The sequence below is a fragment of the Amblyomma americanum genome, chromosome 11 (assembly GCF_052857255.1).
Source record: "Amblyomma americanum isolate KBUSLIRL-KWMA chromosome 11, ASM5285725v1, whole genome shotgun sequence".
NCBI classification, from domain to species: Eukaryota; Metazoa; Arthropoda; class Arachnida; order Ixodida; family Ixodidae; genus Amblyomma; species Amblyomma americanum.
The window spans coordinates 70,233,795-70,243,103 of record NC_135507.1 but is presented as its reverse complement, the minus strand read 5'-3'; the positions used below and the strand labels follow the sequence as shown (position 1 = coordinate 70,243,103).

The 9,309-nt window shown below is 48.2% G+C and overlaps 1 long non-coding RNA gene across 2 annotated transcripts; it reads left to right on the top strand.

The window, feature by feature from the left end:
• Nucleotides 1-2,739: 2,739 nt before the first annotated feature.
• Nucleotides 2,740-7,375, top strand: LOC144110260 (uncharacterized). Of its 2 annotated transcripts, XR_013309781.1 has the most exons (4): nucleotides 2,740-3,471; nucleotides 3,590-3,717; nucleotides 3,919-4,046; nucleotides 4,563-7,375. It is a non-coding gene; the product is annotated as an uncharacterized LOC144110260 (long non-coding RNA). The 2 variants fall into 2 exon arrangements; XR_013309780.1 differs by having other exon boundaries at nucleotides 3,590-4,046.
• The last annotated feature ends 1,934 nt before the right edge of the window (nucleotides 7,376-9,309 follow it).

The window sequence follows — 9,309 nt, the reverse complement described above, 5'->3', positions numbered from 1 at the left end:
TGCGTGCGGTTAGCGTTCACAGTGCCAGTCAAAAACATTTGCTTTTCAGTGAGATAGTCTATAACTGACAGCCCTGTGAAAAACCTGTCAGTGAACAGATGCGCCTTCTGGTCGCTTACGGTTGTCGAAAGATGCTTCACAACCGCGCCACCGAGGCCATATAATTTCATGTCTTCAGGAGTCACTGTATTTTTGCCACTGTAAACCAGGAAGTCTAAAACAAGGCCATCGGGGGAAGCCAAGACAAATTTCTTTAAACCCAGTGGATTGGGTTTAGAAGGAAGATATTGCTTGAATGCACACCTTCCCGAAAACGGTATCATTTGCTCATCTATTGAGAATTCCTTTCTACGGGGCAATGAGCGGCAAGCACTTTGAAAACTGCTAACTATTGGCCGCATAAGGTGTAACCTGTCTTCTTTCTGCTGTGCTGTAACTGCGGAGAGGTCCACAAAGTGCAGGTTATTACGCAGCTCGTAGAATCTGTTCCGGGTCATGTGGTCAGCAACAAAAGGGGTTCTTGTTGCTCTTGACCAGTACAGCTGGACTTGAGGAAGGCTCATAATTCCCATGAGTAGATGTATGCCAGCGAGCTTCCTCACCTCAAGTACGTCTGTTCTCACTGATCGGTGATTCCGTTTCTGAAAGGAAAACAAATTCGTTTGTTCAGCGAGTTCCCTCCAAAAATCCATTGCAAAATATCTGGCGAAATACTGATGTAGGGAGAGAAGCTCCCGAAAACCGATGTCTGCTTGACCGGGACTGTCTATCATGTCAGGGTTTGTGAATCTGGAAAACAAAATATTATCTAGGTTAAGCATACATCAAACTAGAAATATTTTAACAGAAATGTGCTGTGAGTAGTCGCGCGGGAAAATTTTGTGCAACAAAGTGCAATATCTTACGTTCCTGGCTGCCAGCAGCTTTTTCTCTGCTTTTTGGGCAGGTTGATGATGTCCGATTCAGCTTCATCGTCATCTTCGGATGTGTCATGACCACTTGCTGGAGACGGCGAAGCACGATCATCCTCATTATCAGACTCTGAAAGGTCCGCGTCGCTCTCTTCCAGCATGGCAGCGATTTCTTCATCGGTCAGGAATCTGGCTGTTGAGAACAAGCCAGAGAGAGCAGTGCCCATGTTCACAACTTTGGTCCACAAATGTGACACATTGTAAAAAGATGCGGTTGAAATCAACCGTTGTGTTTTTTGGCCTAGAAATAATTCATGGCGCCTCCGGGAGTTATAAACTTCATTACAAACTCACTCTTTTCGCAAGGAGTAAGAAAAAAGGTAAAAAATGGCCTGGCTTAGCTTATGGTTAAGCCTAGGATGCGAAGCATACGTCGCTTGGCAAGCCGTACTTCTCGTTCTTCTCCAGTTTCCGTGGCTCTTTGTAACTTGCGCTTTGCGGTCTGGCGAGCCGCCCTCTCCCTGGCCGACATTTCGCTGCTCAACTGACTCAACGAGTGCGTCGCCTTTTATACAATTGCGTGACATCAGTATCTCCTAGCGGTAGGAGCGGGAGTTAGGCCGCCGGCGGAGGCTGCGCGTCCGCAAGCGAGTGCACGAGTTGAGCCCCAGCTTTCACAGCTGTTGTGACGTCATATCAAATGGTGCGCCGATGTAGTTCAAGTGGTAGCTACGCGGCCGCGCGCGGCGCAGCAAGGAAGAGCTCGGTGTGCGGCTAGTATGCTTCGCATAATAATAGGTCAAAAATTACCTCTCGGTCGCTGTCCTACTCTGGAGCTGGATGCCGCCATTTCAACTTTTCCTGACGGCGCTATGACTCGACTGGTAGTGCCGCCTCGTGGGCGTAGTGGCAACTACAAGCACCTCTTCTAAACGCGCTGAATTTGAATTCCACCAAACATATTTTCTTCATCTTTAGTAAAACAGCGCGAACAACGTAGGACAAGATCTTGTCCTACGTTGTTCGCGCTGTTTTACTAAAGATGCATCTATACCAACTCGCCCAAATGAACGGTCTACTTATATTTTCTTGAAGTAGAGCGCGTAAATGTGCATGTCCACGAACGTGTACACTGGTAGCGAAGAGGTTAGCTCAGAAAAAAAATGAAAATTGGTTTTTGTAGAAAGGAAATGGCGCAGTATCTGTTTCACCTATCGGATGACTCCTGGTCTGCGCATAAGGGAAAGGATAAAGGAGGCAGTGAAAGAAGAACGAAAAAAATGGCAGTGGCTTAGCTCGGTTATGCCATGATATATGTAGCGAAAGCAAGTGCGAAACTGCCCGGTTGGTCTTGTTCACATATTCCACAACGTATGAAGCACAGGCATAAACGTCCAGTATGACCTGTAGGTCCATGTTTGATTTCAGCACCGAGGCTATCCAAGGATTGAAGGGGTCGCGTCACTCTTACACCTTTTCTCTAGGCTAACGGCACGTTGTTCTTTGGTTTCCTGAGCCCACCACTGAAGTTTCTTGGTCGCATTCCATCGTTCATCACGGGCCGTCTTCAGTGAAGCAGGACTCAGGTCTCTCCTCCGGCTGCTGTCGCCGCTGCTAGCGGTCGAGACACAGGACGTTAAACGTGCCTGTCTCGCGGCAGGATATTCACGGCGGCGTTTAGCCAGTCGTTCGGCGCGCTGTTCGTCTGTTTCCTGGGCGATTCGTTGCCTTTTCATCTCATTCCGCTGTCGATTCCAGGCCTCCTCCAGCTTATCAGAATTGCCGCCGTCCATACTGTCGCCTCAATTGTAGTTGCGGCGCACACCAGGGGCGCGATTACGGATCAGTCTCAATCGAAATTGTCTCAAAAAGTATATCATTTGCCGCTCTCCTATTGGTCGGCGGCCATTTTGATTTTTTTCGTCACTGACTGACGTCGTAAATGCCGCAGAAGTGGTGACGTTGGCCATCTAATTATGCGGGCAGATTGAGACGATTTTTTGAGACTGGAAAAAGTAGTATCAACACGTTTGAGACAGAAAATGGCGGCTGTTTACATCGTCGTATACGCGGGTGACCGCGCGAGCAACGGTGTCGGAGGGTGCATGAAGACGACTTTGACGCGCGGGAGAGTTATTTCGAGGAGACTGCGCAGTGTCTGTGCGACGAACTCGCCGTTGAACTGGGAAGTGCGCGGGTGAGTGCGCTGTCAGTGGAGCGGTAGGTGCTGTGCGCGCTGCGCTTCTTCGCCTCCGGTGGGTTTCAAGGCGCCGTTGGAAATGAAGAAAACGTCGGCGCAGCCCAACCGACTGTGAACAAGCCTTTGCGGCGGGCAGCGGAGACCAGTGTCAACGTTGGGTAACAGAAGGGGGGTGTTCGCTTTCCGAGGAGACCCGAGGAGAAGGCGGCGGCGAAGGAGTGCGTCCTTTGCCTAAACGTTCGCCGCGGCAGCATCTCCGGCGTCGTCCGGGTGTGTCGATTGGGCACTCATCACTGTCAAGGAGTCTGGGGGGCAGTGCTGCGAACGAGCCGCAAGCGGTTCTACGCTGCGGACGTAATAGTGAGTATACCTCGGCCACTGTTTTTGACCGCATGAGTTCAAGTGCTACAAGTGCATGAGCTACAAGTGCGGGCCTCGGCAGCGAGAGTGAGTACGGGCTGTGCTTGTTTTTTCTCAGATCTGTGGCGCGAACATGTGCATCCTGGCCGTGGACTCGCGCTGACCCGGATCCTTCCGCGACGCGTTTGTCTGGCGGCATTCCTAGGCGGAGGAAGGCCTGCTGGACGACGGTGATTTTTTTTCTGGGTAAGCAGTAAAATAGCCGTGTCACCCGTCGGGCGAACTCAGTCACATCTATTGAGCTCCAGCACTATGCATTTGGCCGGATCTGCTAAAGCTACAAGAATCAGTCTGGACTGTTTTTGACCGCATGAGTTCAAGTGCATGAGCTACAAGTGCGGGCCTCGGCAGCGAGAGTGAGTACGGGCTGTGCTTGTTTTTTCTCAGATCTGTGGCGCGAACATGTGCATCCTGGCCGTGGACTCGCGCTGACCCGGATCCTTCCGCGACGCGTTTGTCTGGCGGCATTCCTAGGCGGAGGAAGGCCTGCTGGACGACGGTGATTTTTTTTCTGGGTAAGCAGTAAAATAGCCGTGTCACCCGTCGGGCGAACTCAGTCACATCTATTGAGCTCCAGCACTATGCATTTGGCCGGATCTGCTAAAGCTACAAGAATCAGTCTGGACAGTTACACAAATGCAGACACTTTACAGTATGATACAGTGTATTGCCACCCTTTCCTTTTGTTAAATATAATTGCAGCAGAAGCACAGGACACATATTACATTGTTGAAATGCATAGCCTTTCCTGTTGAAGAAACCAAAGCAAAATGCACCTGACAGTGCTTGTGTTTTGTAGGCAATCATAGCGCATCATTTATATGAATATGGTGGTAAAAGACTGACCTTACAGTAGTGCTCACTTATACATCTAAATCCTTCATGTATGTATGCTCTTGAATGTCATATTCAGCAAAGCCTGGATGTGGGCTACTTGGCGTGAGTATTCTACTGTATAGCAGAGTGTCCTGTAATGCTGTTGAGATCACTGAGAAAGGACATGCTTAGCCGCATCATTTTTTGTTATGCAGGAGACTATGTCTACCCACTGGAGCCATGGCTGCCTGCACCAGTTGCACGACATTACAGACCTGACTCAGCAGAAGGCCTGTACAACACGCCACATGCTTTCACACAATTTGTGGCTGAGCGCTGTATTGGTGTGCCGAAGAGCTGCTTCCGTTGCTTTCAAGGGCACCGGATGCACCAGTGCCACTGGAAGTGGACAGTGCGCATCATCACCGCACGTGCTGCACTTCACAGCCTCTGTTTGGATGTGCCCATATCAGCAGAGGGTGCAGGCGACACTGCCTCTGACCCAGATAACAACGGGCCACCTCTAAATGGTGGCTGCCTCGTACAGACAGGATCCCTCCTCACCTGCCTCCTGCGAAGAGCATGCGGTGCTGTACTTTTGGCCTCTCTAGGACGACCCGTCTCCAGAGGAAGGCGTACCGAGGGATGGTGCAGCGGCAGTTGCGATGGAAAATCTAGCGTCCAGAGACGACTCACCATGCTGGCATAGAGAGTCATATCAGGCACTCTTCCCCTGTTGCCACTGTCATTTCCTTGTGTCATTGCACAACACACATCTGCAAGTGTGTGAGCAATTGTGTGATGTGGTTGTGCCCTTGGCCAACCTGTGTGCACCGAGAAGCCAGCAGTGACAAACAAGTGCCCCCCACCGGCTGCCACTTCATTTTCAGTGTGTTTGCTAGTATATCTTCCAGTCCCTCAGCAGCGTGTTGCACAGTCTCTTCCTGAAGACGGAAAAGGTGTTGAAGCAGCTCGCCCAATTTCTGAAAAGCATCATTTTGAACTCTCTTTTGTCAATGCTTATGTTAGCCCACCTGCCCCTTCTCTGCTGTCTCCTTCCAGCTTGGTGGAGTGCCTGTGGTCATTACCTGTGTGAAGAACATGCATGAACCAAACGTGTAGTGCTGGAATAAGGCATGAAATATTTGTGATGCTTGTTGGAATCAAAAAGCTGTTTTTTATTGTATCATACATTCAGTAAGCGCGTTTATTTTTTTAGGCACAGCATTTGACACGAGTGTTTCTATTGCAGAAAAGGCAGTGTACATACAAGCATACTTTACTTTGATGTACAATTACCGTATGGCATTTCTGAGTGCAGTTAAGAAAAAAAATCTGAAGAATTGAGTTCAAAGTGCATGTTTTCTTTCATACAGAGGCTACCTGTACAATAAATATGGCATAGTACAGTGTACATGATGCATTTTCCGGACTACAAAACATTTTGGCACATATAAGTAGTGTAAATACCAAAGCTAAGCTTTTAGCGTAATGGTGTGTGGCTAGGGGTTTCGCTCTGTGCTAAAAGCTGTACCTACTGCAAGGAAACTGCTGTACAACAATGCATAATAAAGATTGTAAGGTGCAGTGGCTACAATGACTGCTGAATGACTAGAACATCTTCACTGATAGACAAAGATGTGTAAACATCACAGACTCATCATCAAGGAGATGGTGTGTGATTAGAGGTTAGTTTACAATCACAAATCATGCAACACCGTTACTGGAAATGCTCTACAGCTCTAAGAATATACAGGCAGCTCCATTGTGGGAAATTTTGAGCACTCGGTTATAGCCCCATAACTGACACCTAGCTTGGTTTGCGTAACACAGGGCTATGAAGTCTTGTCCATGATGACACGAGACGGTGACAATGCCGAATGGCCGGACAAGCTCCTTGTGCTATCATAATATGTGTGATAAGTGCAACTGCTGTCAAGCTACTTTTCGCCTAGGTATTTAATGTCCTAGTCATTTTCAACTGGCTGTTCCCTTTCAAACTGGAGTGGCCTGTATACAGGGTGTCTAAGATATGATGGACCATAATTAAAAAAAAAAAAAGTGGTCTTCCGACCTGAAAGGAAGTGCATGTTAGAAGCTATGCAAAGTATTTAAAGCCCTTCAAACACTGCCCTCACCAAACCCAGTTATACCAACATCGCTCCGCCTGCTGAGCAAAATACAATATTACACATCACTGCCCTGTCCTATCTACCTCACTGCCCTGGATCATATGCAATTCAAGCTCTGTGTACCAGCAAACATGAACAAACTTGCTCAACTTTCTGCCCAGTTGCAATTAGCCTCTATACAAGCAAACTACTTCTTTCCAGGTTGACCCTGGATTTACTACATGATCAGTAAATAACGTTAATGGAACAAGCTCGTTCTCTCCTCGGTGACAATAGCAAAGTTATCAAGTCAAGTGCTTCCTTTCTCTGTAAACAAAGTGGAGCATAAACATCACAATTTCTGCATCTTGCACAGGAAAAAAAAGAAACTACGGCAACAACTGAACATAAACCGAACGGAGCTACAAAAATACAAACGGAACATCAAGTGCTTAGCCCGATGTGGGCGGCAACACTTGGTTATGAGGCAGAAGAGTGCTGCCACAGAGGCAGGCCGTGTCGGCTCTCATTTCCCGCACCGAGATTGCAAGCTATCAGCAGCTGCACCTGTCTGTCGGCAGTTGCTTCTATGTGATGATTTATGGTTTTCTGGTATTTTCTAAAGAAAATAAACAGAACCACACGTCACTCGGCGATCGATAGGCGCCGACCGAGAACACAGACTAAAGTTGTCTTCGTCGATTTTCGAGCCGAGCGCTGCTTGTAAGTTGATCTCGGCAGGCCCGTAGCATTCACTGCCTTCAATCAGATTTTTCTGCACACCTCAGACATCCGCAAAGTGCCTTGATTTTAGACGACACGCGAAAAATCGGGAACTAGCCGTGGAATCAGCTGTTTTCTTGCACGCCGCCATGTTCACGCGATACCACTGCCAGCGCGCCCTCATGGCAAAAGAAGTTAACCTGCAGCAAATTTCATTGCAAAACTGAGAATGCTTCTAATTTTCTCTCGTGTTGTTGAGATTGCAACACAGTTTACTACCAAAATAAAACGTTGCTTGTTTTCTTCATTGCGTTTTTGTTCATTTTCAGACTAACATGTTCACGCTATACCGCTGACAGCACACCTTCGCGGCAAAAAAAGTGACTGAACAGCAAACTTAATTGCAAAAATGAAAACACTGCTTTTTTTGCTTGGTGCTGTTGGGTTTGAAATACAGTTACTTAGCAAAATAAAACATTACTCGTTTTTATTCACTGCGTTTTTACTGCAAAACATTAGTCTACGGTCCCTTGTCGTGCGATTAGTGGTTTCGGGGCGGAGCCCACCGCCTCCTTGCTCCGCATTGGCCGATTCGGCGGTCGGCATTTCTCGGTGTCGTCATTTTGACGTCACTGTCTCAATATTGAGACAGTTTTTTGAGACTGATCCGTAATCGCGCCCCAGCTCTCCTTTTAAATCCTGCGACACCTTATCACGCATGCGACGCAGCTGCCGAAGCGAGCGGAGGCTAGCGCAACGACGAGGAACGCGGTGTCATGTCCTAACAAACGGCGGCGGTGGCGAGCGGCGCGGTGTGACGTCATGCCAGATGGCGCGTCGAGCCCGCGAAGCACAGCAACTTTCCGCGGCGAGGTGCGCCTTGTGACGTCACGTGCCTCGATGGAGTACCGCCACGGCGAAATCGCGCTTGCGGCCAATAAAACTTTTGCGTTGAAAAGGCGCCGTAGTGGAGGGCTTCGAAATAATTTCGACCACCTGGGGACCTTTAACGCGCACTGACACCGCGTAGCACACGGGCGACTTAGCGTTTCGCCTCCGTCGAAACGCAGCCGCCGCGATCGGGTTCGAACCCTGAATCTCCGGATCAGTAGCCGAGCTAATCCACATTCACTTTTTAGCCCGATAACGTTAAGGAGCTCATATAGCAGAAAAGCCGGTGTCGTCGTCGTCGGGGTCTGGCCGTAAGCGGAAAATGGCGAACTCGGTGGACACCTGAACCGCGCTGTAATGGAAGGGATTTTAACTCGACAGCGTTGATTGATTTGTTGATAGATGGATTGATTGATGGATTGAGTGATTTACTGATTGATTGATTTTGTTGATTGATCGATTATTCTATCGATTGATTGTTTGATTAATTGATTGATTTAATTGACCGATTGATTGACTGATCGATAGATCGATTTTTCCTTCACTTACGGCGCGATCCGGTTGTCCAGCGAGAAATTGAGACAGGCGTCATTTCCTTTCCCTAAAAGCAATTGTTCATTTAATTTTCTTTCCCTTAAGGACCGGTTTGGGTGTCCGCCGAATTATGTGAGACAGGCATCATTTCGTTAAATTGTCCAACGGGCCACGCGTCAAGCCGAACGGCCGATAACATTCCGTGTGCTCCTTGTCAACGCTGCGACACGCTGTCGCGTCTCACTCTTAAAGACGAAGCTGAAGCGTCGTAAAGTTTTATTAATGCGAAGGCATTATTACTTGGTTATGTCGGTGAGGTCGTGTCATGAAAACGTGTACGCAGCTTTTGCGGCGTTCTCAGAACAGATAGTATCAAACTAATGGTTGTAATGGAAAGAAAAATTCAGCCACAAGTTTGGTTGCGCATCGGATTCCACTGTAAAGGGGTAATATCAAAGCTGCTTTATTTGCCCAAAAGACTTCAACAAATATAAGCAATAGTTAAGTGGCCCTTCTGCAACGCATGGCTTTTCAGTGACAGAAGGCGACTCCTTCAGCCGGGATCGCCTGTGGTAAATAAAAGGCAGCTAGATTGTTCGCGGAACACGGCGTTATACATTTATGTTGAGGAAAAGGAAACAGAGAGGAAAATTTGTAGCATGCACTCACTTCCTGCAGAATGCGCGCTTCATGCCGTGCTGAA